The sequence below is a fragment of the Rattus norvegicus genome, chromosome 6 (genome assembly GCF_021556685.1).
Source record: "Rattus norvegicus strain SHRSP/BbbUtx chromosome 6, alternate assembly SHRSP_T2T, whole genome shotgun sequence".
Classification (NCBI taxonomy): domain Eukaryota; kingdom Metazoa; phylum Chordata; class Mammalia; order Rodentia; family Muridae; genus Rattus; species Rattus norvegicus.
This window is the reverse complement of record NC_141539.1, coordinates 120080727-120106692: the sequence shown is the minus strand read 5'-3', so window position 1 is coordinate 120106692 and position 25966 is coordinate 120080727. Positions and strand designations below refer to the sequence as shown.

General features: G+C 37.3%; 1 long non-coding RNA gene across 11 annotated transcripts in view; it reads right to left on the bottom strand.

Moving 5' to 3' along the window:
• Window positions 1-17316: 17316 nt before the first annotated feature.
• Window positions 17317-25966, bottom strand: part of LOC120103596 (uncharacterized) — a 38950-nt gene continuing 30300 nt past the window's right edge. For 4 of the 11 annotated variants that reach the window (XR_015622517.1, XR_015622516.1, XR_015622518.1 and 1 more), the window contains 3 exons: window positions 23262-23399; window positions 22323-22387; window positions 17317-17461 (listed from right to left, as the gene is read on the bottom strand). This is a non-coding gene — a long non-coding RNA (uncharacterized LOC120103596). Of the gene's footprint in view, window positions 17462-21329; window positions 21549-22030; window positions 22108-22322; window positions 22388-23261; window positions 23400-25966 lie in introns of those variants that run through there. The other 7 variants (XR_015622523.1, XR_015622525.1, XR_015622519.1 and 4 more) reach the window with 4 other exon arrangements.

Here is a 25966-nt window from a genome sequence, read left to right as displayed (position 1 = left end):
TTCTTACATGGAACTGATGATTATAAAATTTTCCATGTGTTATACAGATAATCTGCTGTGACGTCATACAAATAATGTTTTAACTTTTAGGTTCAAATGTAGTTCATTTATTCATTCAGTGAGCTTTCTGGTTATTGAAAAAATCTAATGATACAGCACATTGAACTGAGTCTTCCTGGGTACCATTTCATGATTTTCCTCATGCCTCTTAAATGTCCTACAGACACTTATAAAACAGATTATTTTAAGATCTAACTTATGGTCCAGTATCTCTCAACTTTGTCTTATTAAAAAATGTCATTAATATGCTGCCTGCTTCCTCTTACAGACTATTAGCACAAGGCCTGAATGAGACTATGCTCTGAAGAAGTCCTGAATACCTATTAATCATTTTTTAAATGTATGATCTTTTAAGTTCATTTTTAATTCAAGGTACTGAATTATTCCTTGAGTCAACCTGTAGAGCTCCTTGTCCTCTCAAGGTCTTCAGAATACTTCTAAAGGTAAACACGACCATTTTATGACTTATATATGTAACCACCAGATTAATTATAAACTTTTTAGCATATAATTTATTTCACTACTGGTGGGCAACATCACTGTTTCTGAAGACTATTTACATACTTTAATACTAAAGATACATTGGTTAAATCTTTTTGCTTTTAGATTATGCTGTACTATCTAGCATTTTTACTCCCCTGGGATTTTAATTATTTGTTTGTTTAAGGTACTACCTGAATGTATATATGAATCCATTCTATTCTATTTTATTTGAGATGACATATCATAGTAGCATAACCTTAGCAACATAGCAAAACTTTCTTCACAAAGTTAGAGCTGAAGAACTCATGGGCAGGAGGTGGAAGCTAAATGTCTACTTGAAGGTTGCTCCTGGTTCAGAGATGATTAACTTCTGGCTGTTCTCCCACAGGTGGATCACTCTTGTCCTTGTATAACTTCAGGGTTTCACTTACCATTTTCTATAACCTTTGACTTTCCATAGAGCAGTCTAATCCTAGCAATTCACCATATATTTTATGTTTTATACATATATGCATATTTATATATCCTCATCTACACATCTACATACATATAGAATGTGCTATATAATGTATGTATAATATATATTCTACATTAATATATTATATATGTTTAGCTTGTAGTATTTCTAAGATCAAATTGCCTGCACACTCCCTGAGCATGAGACTATTCAAATATCTCAATGATGGAATTCTTTCCAGATGTACCTACAAGTTAATTGAGCATGTTGGTAAGGTAAATTATAGTTAGCATATAACTAATATTATTAAAGACTCTGGGTGCACTGTTTCAACAGAATTGATTCATTTTATGTAATTTTTTAACTTATGGGTCTCAATTTAAAAAAAAATGTTTATACCTAAATATACTGATACTATGGAAAGCCAATTTTTGAGGTCTTAGGCCAGGCTTATTTTGTCTTGTCCTTCCATTTACTTCTAACTTGTATGTTGTACTCTTTATTGGACTAATTCACCTCTGTGCTAGAACTTGTACAACCTCAATGCAATAGGCAATGCCACAATCACTTTTGTAATGTGTCACTTATCTCAGATTGAGTTATTATAAATTACAAACAATTCAAAGCAAGATGTGGGTATTTGACAACGTATAGGAGAATGGGATGCTATTCTGCTTTGATCCTTCTTAATATAAAGGACTAAATAAAATAAAACAAATGATGACAACAGTGGAGCTTAATAAATCCCCACAGGGCTCAAGGTTATTAATTGATCATTTGGTCTATAAACACTTAAGATGTACAAAAATATGTTTAATCCTACCACTAATAAAGATTTCTAATTCTTCAATCAGTTTCAATGTTCATAAAATACATGTCATATAAAGCTGGACGTGTGTTAGGATGTGGATTGGCAACTGTGCCTTGATTATGGGGAGACTGCAATTTCTTTATTCAAATTACGAATGCATTTTTTTAAAGAATAGTCAATAAATAGTTAATGGGGGCCCTTCCAGTCTGAACCAGTGCCCTGAGCAGACCGCACGTGCTGAATCCGCATCCAGTTCCACATCACCCAGAGGAAGCTAGACTCCCAGGTACTCTAACATGCCCAGGATCACAGTTTGAAACTTCACCTGGAGCAGACCTGGGTCACTGGCTCTGCATCCAGGGTTACAACACACAGAGGGAGCCTGACTCCCAGGTGCTCTGGAATACCCAGGTTCACAGGATCACACAGGAAGCTCAACTTCCAAGAGATCAGATACAACCAGGAGCAATGGCGCTCTGAGACACTCAAGATCACAACTGAAACCCCAACATCTTTCCCAATACAAAGGTTAACTGGAACCCCCACAGGAACCAGGGAAATACAAACCCTGCCCAGCAAGAGGCACGGGTTCCTTTCAGCTTGCAACAGTGCCCAAGACTCTGGATCTCAACTCCCTCCTGCAAAACTTGACTGCCACAACAGGATCTCAGGAGTTTGATCACACCAGGATTTCAAAATCCCAGACGCTGCTTGAGTCCCAGGAGCTCTGACACACCCAGGATCTCAGGATCCCAGAATCACAGGATCACAGAGACAGCTAGACTCTGAGGAGTCTGACAGAACCAGGATCACAGGAAGGACAGAGACAGAAAGGGCAGGTCGTAGTAAAGATAATCAGATGACAAGAGGTAAGCATAAGAACAGAAGTACCAGAAACCAAGGCTACTTGTCATCATCAGAACTACAGAAAATCCTAGATACCCCATCACAAAGGAAAATCAGGATTTGGCTTTAAAACTATATCTAATGATAATGATAGAGGACTTTAGGAAGGACATAAATAACTCTCTTAAAGAAAAACAGGCGAACACAGGCAAATAGGTAGAAAGCCCTTAAAGAAGAAACACAAAAATCCCTTAAACAATTACAGGAAAACACAATCAAATACATGATGGACTTGAACAAAACCATCCAGGATCTAGAAATGGAAATAGAAGCAAAAAGAAATCACAAGGGAGACAACCCTGGAGATTAAAAACAAAACAAAACAAAACAAAAACTAGGAAAGATATCAGAAGGCATAGTCACCAAGAGAATACAAGATGTAGTAGAGAGAATCTTGGGTGCAGAAGATACCATAGAAACATCAATACAATAGTAGAAGAAAATGCAAAATGCAAAAGCTCCTAAAAGCATTGAGGAAATCCAGAACACAATGAGAAAATCAAACCTAAAAATAATAGGTATAGAAGAGAGCAAAGTTCCCAAATTACAAGACAAGTAAATAACCTCAACAAAATTATAGAAGAAAACTTCCCTAACATAAAGAAAGAGCATCTTCCCACAAATCCAGTCCTAGAAATGATAATAGATAGAAAACTCCAACACAAGGAAGGAAACACACCCTAGAAAAGCAAGAAAGTAATCTTGCAACAAACCCAAAAGAAGACAGCTACACAAATATAATTTCACATCTAACAGCAAAAATAACAAGAAGCAACAATCACTTTTCCTTAATAACTCTTAATATCAGTAGAGTCAGTTCCCAAATAAAAAGATATAGATTAACGGACTGGGTATATAAACTGGGCGCAGACTTTATTGAATATAAGAAATGTACCTCAGTGACAAAGACAGACACTATCTGAGAGTAAAAGGCTGGAAAAAAATTTCCAAGCAATTAGTCCCAAGAAATAAGATAGAATAGCCATTCTAATATAGAATAAAATTGACGTTTAGAGAAAATTATCAAAAGGACACTTCATATTCATCAAAGGAAAATATACTAAGATGAACTATCAATTCTAAACATCTATGCTCTAAGTACAAGGGCACCCACATTCATAAAAGAAACTTTACTAAAGCCCAAACCCTGCATTGCACCTCACGCAATAAGAGTAGGCGACTTCAACACCCCACTGTCAGCAATGGACAGACCTTTTAGTTCCTGAAAACAGGAACTAAAGAGAGACACAGTGAAACTAATGGAAGTTTTGAACCAAATGGATTTAAGAGATATCTATGGAACATTTTATCCTAAGATAAAAGAATATAACTTCTCAGAAACTTATGGTACCTTCTTCAAAATTGAACGTAAAATTGAATGCAAAACAGGTCTTAACAGACACAAGCAGATTAAAATAATCCCATGCATCCTATCAGAACACCATGGACCAAGACAGGTCTGCAGTAAGACTGAAAACAACAAAAATCCAGATATACATGGAAGCTGAACTATGCTCTACTCAATGATAACTTGACCAAAGAAGAAATAAAGAAAGAAAGAAAAGACTTTTACAACTTAACGAAAATGAAGGCACAACATACCAAAACTTGTGGGACACCATGAAAACAGTGCTAAGAGGAAAACTCATAGCTCTGATTCCTCCAAAAAGATACTGGAGAGACCATACACTAGCAGCTTGGCAGTACACCAGAAAGCTATAGAAAAAAGGAAGCGAATACACCACCCAGGAGGACTAGAATGCAAGAAATAATCAACCCAGAGCTGAAATCAACCAAGTAGAAACAAAAAGTTCTATACAACAAATTAACAAAACCAGGAGCTGGTTCTTTGCAAAAATCAACAAGATAGATAAACCATTAGCCAGACTAATCAGAGGGCACATAGAGAGGATCCAAATTAACAGAATCAGAAATGAAAAGGGAGACATAAAAACAAAACCTGAGGAAATTCAAAAAATCATCAGATCCTACTACAAAAACCTATACTCAACAAAATTAGAATCTGGAGGAAATGGATAAATTTTTAATGTCCCCTAATCCCCAAAGAAATAGAAGCAGCCATTAAAAATCTCCCAACCAAAAAATGTCGAGGACCACATGGGTTTAGTGCAGAATTCTATCAGACCATCAAAAAAGACCTAATACCAATAGTCTTCAAACTATTCTACAAAACAGAAACAAAGGGAACACTACCCAATTCAGTCTTTGAAGCCACAGTTATGCTTATTCCTAAACTACACAAAGACCCAATGAAAAAAAAAGGAAAATTCAGACCAATTTCCCTTAAGAATTTCGATGCAAAAATTCTCAAAAAAATTCTTGTAAACTGAATCCAATAACACATCAAAATGATCATATTCACCATGATTAAGTAGGCTTCATTCCAGAGATGCAGGGATGGTTCAATATACATAAATCCATCAATGTAATCCACTAAATAAACAAACTCAAAGATAAAAACCACTAGGTAATCTCATTAGATGATGAAAAAGTCTTTGACAAAATACAACACCCATTCATTTTAAAAGTTTTGGAAAGATCAGGAATTCAAAGCCCATAGACAGCAAACCAGTAGGCTAGATCAAACTAAATGGAGAGAAACTTGAAGCAATCCCACTAAAATCAGGGACTAGACAAGGCTTCCCACTCTCTCCTGACCTATTCAATGTGGTACTCAAAGTCCTAGCCAGAGCATTTAGACAACAAAAGGAGGTCAAAGGGATACAAATTTGAAAAAAAGAAGTCAAATATCACTATTTGCACATGATATGGTAGTATACTTAAGTGACCCTAAAGGTTCCACCAGAGAACTATTAAGCCTGATAAACAACATCAGCAAAGTGGCTGAATATAAAATTAAATCAAACAAATCAGTAGCCTTCCTCTACTCAAAGGATAAACAGGCTGAACAAGAAATTAGGGAACTTTATGTGGCCAGAAAGAACCATTTGTCTGTTGGTTCATTACCACTTCCTAGAGTAGGATATACCGGCTAGAATTTTTTTATATTGACACAGACTATAGTTTTCCAGGAAGACAGATCCTTATTTGATAAAATGAAAAAATGTTTTCATCAATCTTACTTATACATGAATCTGATGGATGTTTTCTTGATTATTTATTAATGTTGGAGGATGGGATGGTGCCTATACTAGGAAAATGGTACTAAATTTCATAAAAAGCAGGATGAAAAAGCATAAAGAACAAGCCAGTAAGTAGCTTTTTTCATTACTGCTCTAGTTCCTGATTTGAGGTTGCTACTGTGAATTCCCAGCTTATGATGTCCATCTTATGATGAACTGTAAATATAAGGTTAAATTGTTCCTTCCACAGCTGCTCTTGGTCATGATACTTTATTACAGCAATCAACTTTAAATTAAGAAGAGTTTACATGTGTTTACACTGAAGGCCTTTTTTAGGTGGTTGAATCGCAGGGAAATAAGTTTCCCTAGTAACAACAATGAAAAAAAAACCCAACTGCTGTGAATAATATAATGTTAAAAAATAGTACAGATTCTACAGGGAAAGTGAGAAGAGGAATTTGGGATGGAATAGAAAGGTAAAGTATAAAAAATATGAAGTTGAATACATATATATATACACACACATATGACCTGGAATGAGGAAAAGTTTGCTGAAGCTGATGGATGGTAAAGTTTGAGAGGAGTGAACCTGGTAAGGATGTAAATGCAGGGAAAAAAAGCATATAACTTTAAGGAAGTAATCTGTAGTTCCAGAAGGCAAATAGTTTAGACCTATAGAAAGACTAATATCTAGATTTCAGATATAAAGATTCTATCCTCCCCTCCCTTTCAGTCAGTTTTGAAATCTTTAAAAGTGCACACACACACACGCGCACACACACACACACACATACATACACAGACACACTTCACCTACACATCCCCAACACACACAATTCAACACCCATTCACACAAAATATATGTGATATATAGTATATATTTTTATGTATTATACAGATTATGTTTTATATATTATAAACTCAGTTCATCATACGGTTTTCTTTCAAATCCTGAAGAAGAATGATATGTTTACAGAAAATTATTCCTAGAAGTAGTGACCCTTAAAACTGAATAAAATTTGGGCAAGAGAAATGTTTAAGAATGGCATTCTTGGTGGAAAATATTTGTGTGTAAAAGTTTTGGTGCTCCCCTTTAGGAAAGTATCATAACGTTTCACTGAAGGGAATATATTCTGCCAACATGTGTACAACTTGCTTTAGTTTTAGAGAAATCTTTCATCTTAGGTTAATGCTATCCTCCTACCATTCTCATTTCATTAATAACTCCAAAAATATAATACCTTCAGAAGCAGAAGTGATTATGCTATCAACTCAAATAAGTTTCTTAGACAGGATAAGAATGCAATTAACTAAAGCATAGCCAACAAATCATGTGCTTAAATTTGTATTTGTTCACTGATAATAATAGAAGATCTGTGGCTAGAGAGATAGCTTAGCCATTAAGTGGAATCATTGCTCTTATATAAGATCTTAGTTCAATTCCCATTTTTCATATGAGACTTCTGGCCTACACACATGTTCAAAACAATAACATGTCAGCAAAGTATTGACACATAAATTATTCTGAAAAATATTTAAAAGGAATAGTTCCTTTGTTTCTTTAATAATAAAAAAATTGTTTATATACACTATAGTTAGAATAATAAAATATTAAGTGATGATTAAGATTCTTGAAAGGTTCATGCAGGGAAACAAAGTAAAACATGTACACCATCCCAGCCACAAATCCCTTGATGTACGAAGCAGTCCTGCCTTCAAAATACAATAGGACACTGGGAACACAAATTTTTGGTCGTAACTAATGGAATTTTTATTTGACTTAAACATAACTACAGAAGATGGAACCCATACCCATCAATTCGTGAGTCATCAGTACCAGAGAGACTAGGTAACCTAGGAATCTAGGACAAAATTAAATATTATTAGTTCTAAAAATTTGTAATGCTAAGATGCTCCCTGGTGATATTTCTGTATTCTCATGGATCAGAGATCAGTGCCTTACACAGTCATCATCAGAGAATCTTTCTCTTAAACAGACGGGAACAAATACTGAGACCCACAGCCAAAGGGACACAAGGGACACAAATGTGCAAAGCAGAAATAATCTAAGATTATTTGTAATCGTGAAAATTCATTTGTTGAAAAGAATCTAGGAAAGCATAAAGCCTCAATCTGTGTCATATAAAAGTCACGAATTATTACCAGGTACAAAATTGTCTTGAAATTACAGTCTCTTCTATGTGTGTTGACAAAAACTTTTAGAATGTCAGCATTGTCTATTGTTTTTCTTTTTTTGCCTAGTGCTGTATGGAACATACCTGTATGTACCAGAATCTTCTTATTTTAGTTTGTCAGCCCAAATAAATAAAGCAAAATTGTCTCCTGCAAATCTCTGACAGAATAGCTGCAGGCCATTAATCTTCATCCTTCCTGGTTTCCCAGGCCCTGCATAAGCCACTTTCTGTGTCTACTAGGGATATTTCAACTTTTTTCTTCCTTGCCATCTCAGTGCAACTTTGCTTTAGCCTTAAATCATTATATTTGGCAGAAGAGTAGCTTTCCACATAGCAGTGTAAATGTGTCAGTATCTGTTAATATTTTAATATTATTGAATGGGAGGGTACACACCATAAATATAATGATGGGTATGCGAGTTCGCGAATGAGAAACTCTAATTTTCATGTCTTCTTTTCTTTCTTTGATTGATTGTTTGTTGGTTTGTTCATTTTCACTCTGCTTCTTTTTACCTTGTCATTCTTGTTTCTTTCCTAATTTTCAATTTTTCTTAATATTCTCTTTTTTTTTCTTTTGTATACCACTTTCTTATGTTGAGACATGTTTAAACAATGAAACAAAGTTTAGTTGAAATATTTTAACTGCATGAATGCAAAAGACCTCTTCGTGTTTGCTTTTCCCCTTCAGCCAGCTTTTTAAAAATTAGGAAAATTCATTGACTGTCAAAATGAGGAATTTATTTCCTTCTAAGATGAAAGCCAGTAAATAACCCCCAATCGGTGGCCCCTTTGATACAGATCACTTTTTCCTAGGCTTTAACTTTTATTCTTACTGTTTTCATTCCTGACTGACCCCTTGGCCTTGAAGTCTGACAGCTGTATCTAAATTTAGCAGATCAGAACCAGGAATTCCAGGCTGTGATCTTCTGCTCATTTCAGAATGATTCTAGCATTTGCTGAGAGTGACCCTCAAATGGTTTAAAAGTACAAAACAGATATTTCAAGGTGGTGAATCTTTGGAATCATCCACCTGCACAGCCATTACCCAAAATAAGACAGTGTTGTTGCAATGAAGAATGGGCACTGTTCAGTAAAGAAGGACATTTGAATTCTTGAGTTCCCCAGAGCCTGCAATTATTTTCTGATTACTTTTTCAAAGGATGGGCACATTGATTATAAAATAGCTTTACACATTAAATATTTCAAATAAGAGACAAGTGAAGACCCTTTCTTCTGTTTTATTAATTCTGCAATTATTCAAGGGTTTAAAATGTTGCTGTTAGTTTCTGATTTCATAGTGAAAATCCATGCAAGCCTTATTTTGGGAAGGACATCAATAGACTATCAAATACAGACTTCTAAATTCTCCATTTCATCTCACTAATTAGATTAGCTTTCAAATGACAGACAAAGTGTAGATTTCTCTGAATATTTTAATATCATAAAAAGTAACATATAGTGTATGTTATAGTGACAATGAGATACACTGAGAATTATAAACTGGGAATTAAGAGGTTTTGAGAAATGGGAAAAGATTTTTAACATAAAATTTTATTATATATAGACCTGCTGAATGCTTACTGCAACTTAATGTGCAAATTATCCTTTTATTAAGATTTTGCAACTGTGGATTAATAATTGATATTTTTCACTAATTTATCACTTATTGTTTAACCATAGTAAGTTAATACTATTTACTGGTTTTTGTTGATTTCTACTCAGTATAACCTATTTTTATTAAAATTTGTACTCAAAATTTTTTAGAATGTTCTTCATTTCCATTATGAAGTGTACACGGATGTTTGTGTAAATGAATTCTATCCCTCCCCTTCCTTTCTCCCTTCGTTCCCCCCTCCCTCCCTTCCTTCTTTCCATCTTGCAATTCATGTAATCCCGGGTGTAATGGTTAATCTCAAATGTTAATTTGATGAAATCTAGAATCATTTGGGTGATGAGCTTCTGGGTAGGCTTATGACTTATACTGTGTAGGTTAATTGTGGCAGGAGGACTTACCCACTGTGACTGGCAACATTTCCTGGATTTGGTTACTGGAATGTGCAGAAGCTGAGCTCAGGACTAGCATTTATTGCTTCTGCTTCTTGGCAAAAACGGGGTCAATTCAACTGGCTGTTTCTGGCTCCTGCCACTGCGATGACTTCCCTCTAAGAGGGTTGACTTACCTCTATGGGGGTTGGTGCGCTTGAATTGGCTTAAAAGTAAGCCCTTTCTACCCCCAAGGAACTTGTATGTATGTGTTCTATTACAGCCACTAAAAAGACAGAAAACATCACAGCATATTGAAGAACTCTGCTCACTAATAAGAAATGGAGGCTCACAGATCGCAACTAATGTTTGACGAGGCAGAGGAGCAAGTGCTAACACATTAGCGATTTATAGAGAAATCCAGGGTTCAGAATGTAATTCACATTCAATGTCTTTAAGTAACTCAATGTTTGTGGTCTTGTTGTAACATCTTTTTTTTTTTTTATTTCTTTCTTTTTTTTTTTTATTAACTTGAGTATTTCTTATATACATTTCGAGTGTTATTTCCTTTCCCGGTTTCCGGGCAAACATTCCCCTCCCCCCTCCCCTTCCTTATGGGTGTTCCCCTCCCCATCCTCTCCCCCTTGTCGCCCCCCCCAACAATCTAGTTCACTGGGGGTTCAGTCTTAGCAGGACCCAGGGCTTCCCCTTCCACTGGTGCTCTTACTAGGATATTCATTGCTACCTATGAGGTCAGAGTCCAGGGTCAGTCCATGTATAGTCTTTAGGTAGTGGCTTAGTCCCTGGAAGCTCTGGTTGCTTAGCATTGTTGTACATATGGGGTCTCGAGCCCCTTCAAGCTCTTCCAGTTCTTTCTCTGATTCCTTCAACGGGGGTCCTATTCTCAGTTCAGTGGTTTGCTGCTGGCATACGCCTCTGTGTTTGCTGTATTCTGGCTGTGTCTCTCAGGAGCAATCTACATCCGGCTCCTGTCGGCCTGCCCTTCTTTGCTTCATCCATCTTGTCTAATTGGATGGCTGTATATACATGGGCCACATGTGGGGCAGGCTCTAAATGGGTGTTCCTTCTGTGTCTGTTTTAATCTTTGCCTCTCTATTCCCTGCCAAGGGTATTCTTGTTCCCCTTTTAAAGAAGGAGTGAAGCATTCACATTTTGATCATCAGTCTTGAGTTTCATTTGTTCTAGGCATCTAGGGTAATTCAAGCATTTGGGCTAATAGCCACTTATCAATGAGTGCATACCATGTGTGTTTTTCTGTGATTGGGTTACCTCACTCAGGATGATATTTTCCAGTTCCGAAAATTTGCCTACGAATTTCATAAAGTCATTGTTTTTGATAGCTGAGTAATATTCCATTGTGTAGATGTACCACATTTTCTGTATCCATTCCTCTGTTGAAGGGCATCTGGGTTCTTTCCAGCTTCTGGCTATTATAAACAAGGCTTCGATGAACATAGTGTAGCACGTGTCTTTTTTATATGTTGGGGCATCTTTTGGGTATATGCCCAAGAGAGGTATAGCTGGATCCTCAGGCAGTTCAATGTCCAATTTTCTGAGGAACCTCCAGACTGATTTCCAGAATGGTTGTACCAGTCTGCAATCCCACCAACAATGGAGGAGTGTTCCTCTTTCTCCACATCCTCGCCAGCATCTGCTGTCACCTGAGTTTTTGATCTTAGCCACACATTCTCACTGGTGTGAGGTGAAATCTCAGGGTTGTTTTGATTTGCATTTCCTTTATGACTAAAGATGTTGAACATTTCTTTAGGTGTTTCTCGGCCATTCAGCATTCCTCAGCTGTGAATTCTTTGTTTAGCTCTGAACCCCATTTTAATAGGGTTATTTGTCTCCCTGCGGTCTAACTTCTTGAGTTCTTTGTTGTAACATCTTATCTTAGCCTAACTAAGGCAACTCTGCAAGCCACATCTGGAAGAGAAGATATTGGTTGGCTACAGCAGGAGTTTGCGAAATAATTACTTTGTTAGTTTTATAAGATCAATACTACCTTTTTTTAAAGACTACCTATATGAAGATTTTGATATCTGCTCCTACTGCCCCTAAGAATAATATTTTCACTCTAAAACAGCAATAGCATGACTTTTCATGATATTGCTTTACATTTACATGTATATAACATGTGTCTTTCATATATTTTTATGTATAGCTGATCTGTGTGTATTTTACCACTAGAACATAATTTTCATATAGAAAGAAATCATGTTTCAACTTCATACAACATGCAGATTACCTCCACCATTAGTAGATCTCTACTAGTCACTGAGTAATTTGTTAAAGAAATGATAATATTCAGGATTTTATAGGGGAAGAAATTGTTTTTCTGCCATTTTGCCTATTTCCTAGTAAGTTGAGTTTCAGACCAGGTCTGATGGGCTTTCCATGGCTCCTGGATGAAAGTGATGCATAGAATTCTTAGAGTGTGTCGGAAGTTAACTAAGGGATGAGGTAAATAATTCTCAACCATTCAGCAACTCAGAAGGGCAGCACTTTTTAAGTTTGCGTGTCAAAATTATAAAAGGCTCTAAAAGTCACTCGTTTTTATTGTTATTTCATTAGTAATACTGATAAATACAATTCCAATATTTGATCATAAATCTTTGCATTTGTTTGTCAAACCAGGTCTCTCAGTTGTACACAGTCCAGGACATGGGACCCAGGGTCACAGGCTTTGACAAATGCACTGCCTTACTTCCTGCTGAGAATTAGTGTCTCACAGAGTGCCCATTATGCTGATCCTCCGTGATGCTCTAACTAGGAGTCAAATTCTTCCTGTTCAAAGGCACCTGTTAAGCCAGGTGTGCTGCCCGGACACTATTAATTCAAAGTGATGCTGAAATGACACTCTGTTCTATGGAAAGCTTGAAGCCTAAGGCACGATATTTCCCTGTAGGTCTTCCATAGGCTTCTAACTCTTCACTATCTCACTTAAGTATCATGGAAACCATTGTCTATTGAGTCCTTGAGATATATAGTGTTGTATTAATAACTGGAGAAAATATCGACCATGATTCCTGTCTAAGTTTGTTAAACCTTTCATCTTATAGTCCTGAAGGCACCTAGAAGAAATGTTTATTTGCTTTTCTGTAGTATGTAAACATTTATCCATCTCTAACCCTTCAGGTAGTGTATAGCTGACTTTGGAGATCTCTTCATTTCTGTATTTATAATGAATTTGTTCAAATTTGGGGGGTATGAAATTCGCCAGCCCTCTACATGCTTTCTTCTTGAGTAATGAGTCACTGTTATGAAAATAATCTCTCAAGCCTACTATACGGCATCACACACTGAACTAATATGAAGGTTCTGGGTGTCCTTGTCTCACTTGGCTCTGTTATACTCACCCTATAATTCTGACTACTCTTGACCTCAGATGCTCCATTTTTTAATTAGTGCCATTTCACACCTCTGGTGAAGCTTCAAGTGAGCATATTTTCTTGAGCAAAACTAGCTGCCTAGGCTGCCAAGACGCTAGCATTTCTCGAGGTATATGGCACATCTATGTTCCATTCAACCCTCTGCATTGATTTCAGAGTCACTGACACCTGTGACTTTACTAAACTGTACTTCAGGTAAGCAGGAATATGTAGCTCTTTCTCATGTTTACTGTCGTGGTGAACAACCACATCATTTAAACTTCATCCAAAAGGCTATTGGTATATTAAATCTGATTAGCATTTACTTTGTTCTCATTATTAATTCATCTGTTCCAGTCGTGTACATATGACATAACCACCAGCCAAACTGTGCAATAAAATAAATGACTAAACATGTCACGAAATGAAGTGAAATTATAACTGGCAAAATATGTAAAAAATAGTTCACTCAAAATGTTGATTATTTTAGTAGAAACAGACTATTATATTGCTCTACATGAAGCTATCAGGAAAGTGAATGCCTGTATTATTAAGCTGAACAATAACTAGGACTTTTATCCCATCAGCTTTGGATTAAATTTCAACAACAATTCTACCATTTGTATGAAGTGATCGGTGCTGGTGCTGTATTCCAATTAATAGCTGTGTTTCATAAGATGATATTAAGAAAGAACCCTCTCCTCTTTGAATTTGTGTGTCTATTATTTACTTTATTTTAATATCATATTAGATTCTTATCAATTGAAATCTTGCCAAAATGTGCATTAGAGTCCTGTGTAAATGGGTCCATGGAGTGCCATTATCAACACAAGCACACAGTGCAATTCTTGGAGGTATATTCTTTATATTTTACTTTGAAGTAAAATTGCAATTAATCTCTCAATCTGGAAATTTCCATACCATGTTGTTATGATGTAGAAGCCCTCCTACAATGAAGAAATTATCTGACAGGTCAATTATGGAGCACAGAATATTCTTGCAAGGCTTAGATTCACTGGCTACCAGTATTTTTTTTATTAATTTTCTCTGTATCTTTTATCCTTGTTCAAACTGGTTTAGATGCACAGTCATCTACGCAAGCTGTTCTGAGTGAAAATTGTAATCATCCACACATTGATGCTTCAGGCATCCTTCAGTATTTGAAACCCAGGTTTGAAATTGCTTGGTTTATATCATTATTCTACCAAATCTGGTGACACATTTAACCTCACAAGCTCTGGTATCTATCTTTTACTCTGACTGTGCATATTTATGCTGTTTTGTGAGAAGCCTTCACCTGAACATCGGACATTCAGTTAAACTCTAAACATGTTAGAGGACATAATGCTCTTCTCATTTCCCACACAACCACACGCATGTAAGCCATCATGCTTCAAATATGCCGACTCTCATTTACGTGTTCTACCTGGTCTATCTTTGTGAAGTAAGGAAGAATTTCTGTCACTGGGATTCTGCTTTGAATTCTTCATTCTGTAGTTCTGTTGAGGTTTCTGCTGTTTTATATTAGCAATGCCCTAGCAATTTTCGGATTTGTCCTCCACAAACTTGGGAATTTCTAATGATTTTAGTCAGCATGGTGATCTTCCAATACTAACAAACATAACATCCAACTCAGAACTGGCAGAATTTTACTTTCTGGGAGGCCTAACCCTTCAGCTGACATTAAATTATCAATACTTTCCTTCTTTCATCTTGCTGTAAAGGTTGCTGGTTTTCATTGTAGATGGACCCCAACCTTTGCTTATGACTTCTCCTATCCCTACAGGCCAAAGGGTTTAGTGATTTCTAACACATGGCCTTGTCCAATTTTATGACTATTTAACCTGTCTCACTTGTTGAAAATAATTAGTTATACATTTTTAAATTCTCAAATGTGACTGTATCTATCTCTATCTGAATGCACAATTAGTCACGTTAATCACAATATCTTCAAACTTGAAGTCCATATGTTGACAGCTATTTAATAATATAAGTTGAATATTGAGTAGAAGAAACTTGAGCTGATTAGATATATTACTCTGAAGTTTACTTACAAAACTTCTTTTTGGATTACAAAGTTTTGTCTGCAACAGGGAGTGCTTATAAGATTTCCTACCTGCAAAATTTTGAAGGCTACTAAGAGTGGAGCTTAAACAAAAGGAAATATTGCCAGTGTGAGAAACTGCAAGGGAAAACGGTGATTCTTTTTGAGCATGACCTATTCTAGAAACTCCAGGGGGTTGCTGTTGCGGATCAAAAGGTATTGTACATTGTCTTTGCCAGTTTTATTGTTGTAACATGGATCCCATAATAGATATTTATTTCTCAAATCTTTCAGCATAAAAATCAGTGAATGGGTTGACATTATGTTTGGGTAATACATATTTTCCTTGATATATATATATATATATTATATGTACATATAATATATATATATATATTCCCACTGATTATCCACATCAAACTATTTATGGAGTTTTACAATGATCAGGAGTTTCTAAAGATAGCATTTAATAACAAGTATACAGATCTCTTATAATCACAATCCCCAGCCTACAGACACGAAGGTATAACCAGCCATCTTTGCCCAGAATTAGAAAGGCAGGGAAGCTGTCGAGCTTATCTCCCACTTTGGGGACAGAGTCCTTTCTTGCTGCACCTTGACAAATTCAGAGAGACTTTGACTGAGAGCTGCAGCGATAAAATGAGAAAGGAGGCCCACAATATTATCCAAGTCAGTGTTCTTTATTTTCAGTAAACACATCACCAGTGGAATGACACTCTTTTTAACATAATAATCAAACTTCTAACAGCCACATACGAATGAGGAAACCAGTTGCTTAGTCTGGAGGACCAAGGCTGTAGTAGTTTAACTCGTTCCTCTTTTCTAAGGTCAGAAAAGGAGTGGGAGAAATGCTATAAATATGCTCCTAAAATCCATGAGGCATTTATACTGTCCCCTGCAGAACTCCATAATTTTTCTTCTGGTTATGGATTTCCTGTAGTCCTCATCGGTGAAGGAGCCAGATTTAATGTTGGGGAGGGGCCCATAGGAATGCTGCTGAGTCTTCGGAATCTACAGCGATCCAGTCCAAAAGTTCTTTAACATCCTTTACTGTGATAGGCCTAGTTTCGTATTTAAGTCTGTTCAATACACAGACAGAGCAGGATGATGAACAAATTAATTTTTATAGTGATTGGTCTGGAAAAAGTAGTTATTTGAGAAATGTTTCCACATACACAGCTCTGATCATTTCATGTGCCAAGAGGATTCCTCCGTGGGTGAAATGCATCTCTGGCCTTTCCAAAAACCATTAATGACCGTAGCTCTGAAGCTCTGGGCACCAGAAGCTTTTCCACATTCACTTTATCGGCCTGGGATGAACAAGGCATTCAGAGCGACTTTACATCACCAGAGAGAACGGGGAAAGTGTGAGCTCTCAAGAGTCAGTCAGCCAGGAACATGCCAAGCAAAGCCTAAAAGCCCTGGCGTTATTATAAAGACTAAATCAGGCAAGAATGGGGAACTTGGGAATTATTGGGAAGCAGAGGGAGTGAGGAGCTGATAGTAAAACATGTTGGGCCTCGAGCCAGATCAGCCGGGCATCCGTAGAGAGGTTACTTGGGGGCTCGTCAAACCTGCAGCATCCCCGTTACTCACTCTCCGGTAATAAACCTGATTGAGCCCCACGGTGATCTCTGGGCTTCTTTCTCTAACGTTCTAAGTAATTGACCACACTTCCTTTCCCTGATTTAACTAGCAGGGCAGCCTTTGGGAAAATGGTGTTAAAGAGAGAAATCTGTAAAATGACATATCATTTGGTGTGATTTTATGCCTTTTAGTGGGTTTTTGGAAATAGTAACCTATCTATCCCCCTGTGTTTAGCTCAATTCTATAAGAAAAACCATTTTGGGCACAAATCACTAACACTTTTTAAATGATTTACTTTCAAAAGTGTACAGGAATTTTATTCTTGACCACCAAGGAGAGGAAGAATGCACCAGACTTCAGCAGGGCAATTCAACTTTCGCCAGCTGAGGCAGAATTAAGCATTTAGAATTGTTGTCCCCTAAAGGAAAATAAAACAGAAGGAGAGGGAATTAAGATGATCTTGCATCATTACACAGTCATGTATATGGCTGAAACATGTGCCTTTCTTATCAAGGTTATTAAGTGTAGGTTTGAATAATTATCCTAAGAAGCTAAATGGTAAAAATCAACTCAAGAGGTAATAGGAAAATATTAAAAGTTTCAAAATTTATATGTTGAGATAGTTTTTTCTCGCCCAAGTCATCATCATTGATGTACACAGAAGACACACTTAAAGGACTCTTGTCACTTCTAACATCCAACATAATAAAATGAACTGTTTTCCCTAGCATTTATGTACTCTTCCTTTCTTCTGAAAAATTTATTTCAAGAGTGTTCAATTTTTAATTCATCAAATGATCAATCTCAGAAATTTCTCAACTATCTGGGAGTGGCTGTTTTCTTTTCAAAGTGGATTGAGTATAGAATCAACCCATTAGTATTTTTCTACTATAGGAAAAAATGATGGAGCTTATGAAGCAGTTTGTCAAATGTCTCATGTCTCCATGGGGATAGGACCTCATTTCAGGACAATGTGGGTTTGTACATAAGAGTGAACTCTATATTTTGATGGTGATGCTTGGGTACATTTTGTGTCAGCCTATGTTGCAGATTAAGAGCTGAATTATACTTCTTTAGGAAATATGCTAAGGAGTTCATTTCAATTATGTGGCACATGGGTTCTTATATTAAGATTCATTGCATTGAAGACTTCGAGAGGCCAAAGCACATGGGATGTGCTAATGAAAAGCTGAAAGGTAAGTTTAGGACATTCTTTGTGTTGCCACATTTCCCTCAGTCATAAGTCAATGATATTCTGTGCTTAAAGCTCAAAATTCTGAGACAAGAAGGTTAGTGATGAAATAGTACCGATCCTTCATTTCTCTCAATTATCTTACACACTGGTTCTTCAGGTGCTAAGCAGAGGAATGGGTCAGGAAATGAACAGAAATGCAAAACTGAAAGCCTGTCTCCAAGCAGAGTGCTTAAGCATTTTACTACTCAGTTATTAAACACAGTGATTTCATGAAATTCTTAGGCAAATGGATGGAACTTGAAAATATCCTCCAGAATGAGGTAACCCAGTCACAAAGAACACACATGCTATATACTCACTGATAACTGAATATTAGTCAAAAAGAAGCTCAACATACCCACCATATACCTCACAGACCATATGAAACCCAAGAAGAAAGATCACAGCAAATCGTGGATGCTACAGTGCTACTTGGTAGGGGGAAGGGAATAATCTCTGGGGCATAGAGGGATGTAGGAGGGAGAGATGAGAGGGAGGAAAAAGGGGGGCCAGTTCAGATATGGGAGGAGATGGGAGAGAAAGAGAGGACAGGAATTTGACGGTAGGTGTGTAGCAAATGAGAGTAACCACTAGAAAGTCCCAGTTGCAAAGGACCCAAGAGGTTTCCAGAAACCAACAGGGAGAACGTTAGCCAAAAATACCCAACATGTGGGAGATAGAACCTGTAGAGACCGTATCCAATGGATAGGTTCAATCGCCAGTTGAGGGATGGGACCACCCACCCACCTCAAAAATATTAATCCAGAATTGTTCCTGTCAAAAGGAAATAAGGGACAAAGAGTGGAGCAGGGACTGAAAGAAAGGCCATCCAAAGACTGCCCTCGCTAGGGCTCCAGCCCTTCTGCAGAAAACAAACCCAGACACTATTGCTGATGCCAAGAAGTGCTTGGAGCCTGGTATGGCTGTCCTCTTAGAGGCTTGACCCGAGCCGGACCAATACAGATACAGATATATACAACCGAACATTGGACTAAACTCCAGGACCCCAATCGGGAAGTTAGGGCAAGGACTATAGGAGCTGAAGGGTTTGCAGTCTCATAGGAAGAACAATATCAACCAACCAAACAACCCTCCCCAAAAGCTCCCATGGATGAAAACATCAAAGAATACACAGGTGGTACCCATGGCTCCAGCTGGATATGTAGCAGAGAATTGCCTTATCCGGCATCACTGTGAATGGAGCCCCTTGGTCTTGTGGAGGATTGATTAACCGGGATAAGGGAAAGCTAGGTCGCTGAGGCAGGAGTGGTTGGGTGGGTCGGGGAGCACCCTTATAGGGGCAGGGAAAGGGAGGAGATGATGTGGAGGAGAAACTGGGAAGGGGGATAACATTTGAAATGTAAATAAATAAAATAACCATTTAAGAAAAGAATTTTAGAGAAGAAATGAGAATCATATTAAGCAGAAGTTCAAAAGACTCCTTTAAAACGATCCACCTGAAGCCACCAAGCCTCGAGAATCAAAGCAAGAACCAAGGAGTACACTTAGACTGAAATATTTTATCTGAATATACAGTTAGAAAAACCTGGACTTAGTAATCATTTGCATGCTATTTCCAAGAACTTCTGAAGTTTTCAGCTTTCATCAGGGTTCTTATAAATGGTACATACTGTCATGGTGATGAAATGAAAGACAGGCTTAGTCTGGATGTAGGGTTTTTCAGCTTTAAAGGAACATCAATAATCATATCTACACTGTGCATTGACTCTTTAAACTTGATCCCTTTCATTGTAGATTTTTCAACTTTTGTCTTAAAGCTTTCCTACCAGTAGTATTACACACTTATCTAATTCCATGATGGGGAGAGAAAAATAATGCATTTGCATACCCGTGTAACAAGAGATATCCTGAAAAATACAAATTATTCCATAAAATTTCACTTGAGTATAGTGAAAAAAAATTGAATACTTCTCCAAAACACAATAACATAACGAATTCTAAGAATTGAATACAGAATCAATATAGTGTGCACATAAACATATAATATATAATTATACTAGAAATATACATATATATATATATATATATTCTCGAGCTTGTTGAAAAAAAGAAAGGGGCACTTGCTTTCTTTGGTGAGGTTGCTTTCATTCAACACTTTCTTTGTTATATAGATATAAATATAGGTGTACATATCTAGATTTATTTAGCTCAGTTGATATTATAAGAATGTTATTTAAAAATATTTATAAAATTAAAAACAGAAACATTTTAGCACTCTGCTTTCAAGGCCAAATGAACTTCTGTCAGTTGAAAACCAGTCTGGTCTACAAACTAAGTTCCTTATCAGCCCAATATACATAGCGAGACCCTGTCTCAACAACAACATCAAAAGCAATGGTACCATAAGAATCACACTAGGGAAAGATTATCATTATTTGAACATTATATCTCTGACGATCTAAATCAGAAAATTTGCATGTCTGAATATGTTCGAAAGAAAGTTTTAATGTATTTTTCAAGAAGAATGCAGCTGAATCATTTTTAAGGGAAAATCATAAATATTTTAGCATGCCAATTTCATAAATATTTTTTGGTTAAAGGAGTTACACATGCTTCTGTTTTGCTGTCATATTTAAATGGTTTTACTATTTTGTTTAAAATGTTACGTTTAATATTCACATATTTGTATTGGAAATATTTAGTCCTTTAAGTTTGATCCAGTTAAATTTAATATCTTTGGACAAATTACGACACAACTTCTATTTGACTGCACAAATCATTATATGGAAACTTGGATTCAGAGTCAGTGTTCTTAACATGTATCTTAAATTAATAGATTAAAATGTCTTGTCAGCTTTCGCTTCGATGTTTGTTATAGAATTATTTCTACATATGAAGATAATTGATGCAAAAGTTTAGAGGGTCTCTGTACCTAGACAACTCTGTACCTGCTTTTAGTTTGCCTACGGCATGAACCCAAAGGGACTGTCTGATGTGGTTATTTGCATTTTGTTTTCTTTTTTAAAAAATAAATAATGAATCAACTAGATAATGAGAGACATACTTATATGTAAGCACATGGATTTTATACCTCAAGAAAAATTTGCTTATTGTTTGGAGCTGAGGTCCCGTCTGGGTTCTTCTGAAGCTCATATCGGTTGTCTAAGTTCCATCTGTTGTGGCTCTCAACACCTTAGGGTTAGATCAAGTACCTCATGCATCTGGCAACCAGGAGGCACTGCAGCTTGGTAGCGAAGAGAGAAAGGGTTGCTTGCTGGCTTGGGGGAAGGCAGCTTCTATTCAACACATTCTTTGAAACAGCAGAATTGATAGGCATGTGATTTTAGCCTAATTGAATATATAATTTTACTAAAATTTCAGATTTAGCTTTTATTCATTTTCACCAACCCTTGGTTGTTACACACATCTCATTGTCTGTGGGAAGTAACTGTCACTGTATCCACAGGATCTTCAACAATAGTAGCTTTCAAAGGTTCTTTTCTTTTGACTTTTCCAGAACTTGCATGGCAAAGCTATTAATCACCTCTGGAGAGACCATGTCTCTTTTTACCAGTGTTCCTTGTTATTGCCTCTGACTTTATTTTTTGGTAAATACACCAGCCAGGATTTAAAGGTTTAATTCATGAAGGATACAGAGCAAGTGGAGAATTATATTTTCCCGGAAAAAAGAAAAGTCCTTAGTATTTGTCAGACATGCTGCTATAGTTTGCAGATTGCTAAGGTGAACCCAAGAAAATGTGCAAGAGTCCGGCTATGGATGGGGTTCAATCGATAGAAATGTAGCCTACCATGTTCATGGCCCTGTGTTTGATCTCAGCACCATTTAAGTCACGCATGATGGTGAATGCCTATAATCAGAAAAGTTTTAAGAGTCAGACAAATCAGAATTTCATGGTAATCTTCTACCTCAGACCATGTGTTCTTCCAGCCGGAGCTACCTGAGACTGTGGCTCACGAAACCAAAATAAACAAAATCCATAGTTTCCATAGAGTCTGTCTAGTATTTAAAACAGATAACAAGATAGGGATTTGTCGTTAAGGCTGGCATGCCATGGATATTTACCTGCACAGATTGCTGGACAAAACGCAGTTAGATGGTATCTGCTGTACAAGCTACTCTTAGTGGCCCTGGGCAGGAAAACAGAACAAAAGGATCACCATCTTTAGAAAACTGATAATTTCAGATGTTTGCTACAATAACGAGAGGTATTATATCACAGAATGTATCTTTGGTTTTGCCTTCTGTTTCCTAAATATTCACATGAACCCTTTTGTCCACAATTCAAAGTTTCTGAGAGAAGAATTTCACACTGGCATTGGTTCCCACTACACTTTTTTCCGTCTTATCAGTATCTCTTAGAGAATCTGCTCACACCAGACACTGCAAATTTATTTGGAATTTTAGTCCTGATAGGAGTTGTTAAACACAATACAGTTTCGACAGTAGACTCTCATGACTGTGGATCAGGGCATGACCTCAGAATGTGAGAGAAGATGGACAAAAAGAGAAATACGATTGAAAACTGTCCGTCTCTCTAAAGCTTGAATGCTACAATCCAGTGTCGGGCCACATGATGAATACCACCACATCCCCAGGAAACCATGTCCTACAAAGACAAAAGCACCTACAAGGCAGGATATAACTCTACTGTTGCCTAAATATATGTTTAAACAATGTGTATTCGATTAAGGTCCTACTCTTGGGCTGGGACTCAAGCTTAGGAGCACAAAGGAGCCAGTGCCAGCATGTGCTATAGACACGGGATCAGCCCCTAGAACTGAAAGAAATAGTAATTTGGAATCATTGTTTCTTATACACAGAACAAATATTTTTAACTATTTGTTTATTCTTTTTGTTTTCTTTGAAATGAGGTGTCCTTGCTGATTGCTGGTTCGCTGCCTCCTAGCACCTACCTTCCTTAGAGGCAAGAGGACTTGAAGTTCAAGTAATCTTCAGGCAACATAAAAAGTTTTAGGCCAGCTCAGTCCACACAATACTCACCACACTCCCTATGAAAAGTCGCTCTCCCAATTTCTTTCAAACATTATATAAGGTCTGCATCGTAGCTGTATTAGATGACACAGCTGTTGAAAGTGCTAGATGGCAGAACAGACTGAACTGATTTTGATGCCTGGGACCCTAAAGGGAGAAACAGAGAACCTATCGACACAAGTTGCCTTATGATGTTTGCATGTCCACAATCATATAACCCCACAACAGAACATGTTCATATGTGCATGTATGCACACACACACACGCAAGCACACACACACACACACACACGCAAGCACACACACACATACACACACACGCAAGCACGCACACACACACATGCAAGCACGCACACACACACACGCAAGCACGCACACACACACACGCAAGCACGCACACACACACACACGCAAGCACGCACACACACGCACACACACACACACGTAAGCACGCACACACACACACACAAGCACGCACACACACACACGCAAGCACGCACACACACACACACACAAGCACGCACACACACACACGCAAGCACGCACACACACACACGCAAGCACGCACACACACACACGCAAGCATGCACACACACACACACACGCAAGCACGCACACACACGCACACACACACACACAGTACAAATGTATTAAAATGTAGTTTATGTTACTGTTGTCACCTTCCTTGGTAAGCAATGTGCTTGAAGAAATTTTATCTATATTTTTTCCTATTTATGTTGATTAGCTTACAAGTTTGTGGGCCATTCATAGTTGTTGCTATTTGACACAAGTGTAGCTAGAGACCCCGGAGTTTGCTTTCTGTGGTATATCATGCAGGCATTTCTCTCCTGGCATTGAGAAATCTCTAGGTGCTGAAGACTTGCATCTTTAAAGTGGATCTATGTCTATAACTGTACTTACACACTTGAATGAAAAGAATCTATGAAGCTCTCTCCCACTCCCTTTGCCCGCTCCCTACATTTTCTCTCTCTCCTTCTCTGTTCTTTACCCTCCTTCTGTTCTGTTTTCTATTGTTATGTTGTATTTCCTGAAATGTTTCCCCTTATCACTTTCTACTTTGAGGATTGCGTGGTCCTTCTCATGAATGTGTAATAGAGCATAGGTATTTATAAAGTTTGAGTGAAAACTGTAAGCAGGTTCTGTCTATCTGCATCATAGGAAGTTCTGTGGCAAAAGTAAGATCTGACTTTCTGATTGTAATACAGACTGAGAAAAAGGAATTCAGCACAGATTGCTTAAAATGATCTCGCCACTGCACGATTCAGACATGTTTATCATAGGCATACAAAGTTTGCCAACAAGGCAGATAATGCTTTTACAAACACACGAAAGAACAAATATATCCAAGTTTGGACATATCTGTGTTAGCTAGAGAGAGAATTCTCCGTGTTCCAATCTTGAAATGTAGGCAGGATGAGATATGTGTGTTTTAAGACACTGCTTTTAACCAAACTGTTAAAGATTCACTTACAATAAATGTCATCAAGTAATTGCTGTCTCATTATGTCAACAAGCCTATCCTCTGGGAGCTATCAGGTCAGGCAGAATGTATTCATTAGTTAAAACTCATTCTTTTTGTATTAAGACAGATACTTAAGGATTTTTATTAGTGCATCAATTTAAAAAATAATGGGTCTCATTATGTTATTTTGGTACATCTATACAATATATTTCTTGGACTGAAAAAATCCACTAGAGTCATATATATCAATTACAAAATGTAAAGACATGAAAAATTACCAAGCTTTTAATTGTCTGCAGAATATTTAAAAGTCTGGCAGAGTTAAAAAAAAAGATGAAACACAAAAGGTAGAAAAAATCTGATACTAAATGTGCTTTAAAATTATGAAACAGGGGTAGAACTTAATCCAGTGTTTAAAAATTCAAATTTTAATCAAAACACAAGCACATGTTTATAAGACAATAGGTACTTATCTGAGAAATGTCTAGGTTCTGAAAATATTTATTGGAACTAAGAATGAGAAGGAGGAATGGAGAGAAGAAAAAGAACAAAGAAGGAATTTCTTTGAGATGTTTAACTTTGAAATACCCATGATACAACTCACAGACCATATGAAGCTTAACAAGAAGAAAGGCCCAAGTGTAGATGATTCAGTCCCACTGAGAAGGGGAATAGAATAATCATGGGAGGCAGAGGGAGGGTGAGACATGGGTGGGAGTGGGGGATAAGGGGAGAAGGATCAGGTATGGGGGGGTGACAGAAGAGAAGACCAGAGGGCCAGGAGAAAGAATAGAAATGTGCAGCAGTTTCTGTTGGGGGCAAGGGAATCCATTAGATAGTCCCTGACACCGGGGATGTGAGAAGCTCCCAGAATCCAATGGCACATTAGCTGAAATGCCCAACAGTGGGGGAGGCAGAAGTTGAAGAGACCATCTCCAGTAGAGAGACATGGCTCCCAGTTGAGTGATGGGACCACCCACCCATCTCAAAATATTTTCCCCAAAATAGTTCCTGTCTAAAGGAAATGGAGTTATAATAATGAAGCAGAGACTGAAGAAAAGGTCATCCAGAGACTGGCCCCAATTTGTGATTCATCCCATCTGTACACACCAAACCCTGGCACTTCCACTGATGCCAAGAAGTGCTTGAAGACAGGAGCCTGATACAGCTGTCCTCTGAGAGGTTCTACCAGCACCTCTACCAGACACAGATACAGCTAATCATTGGAATGA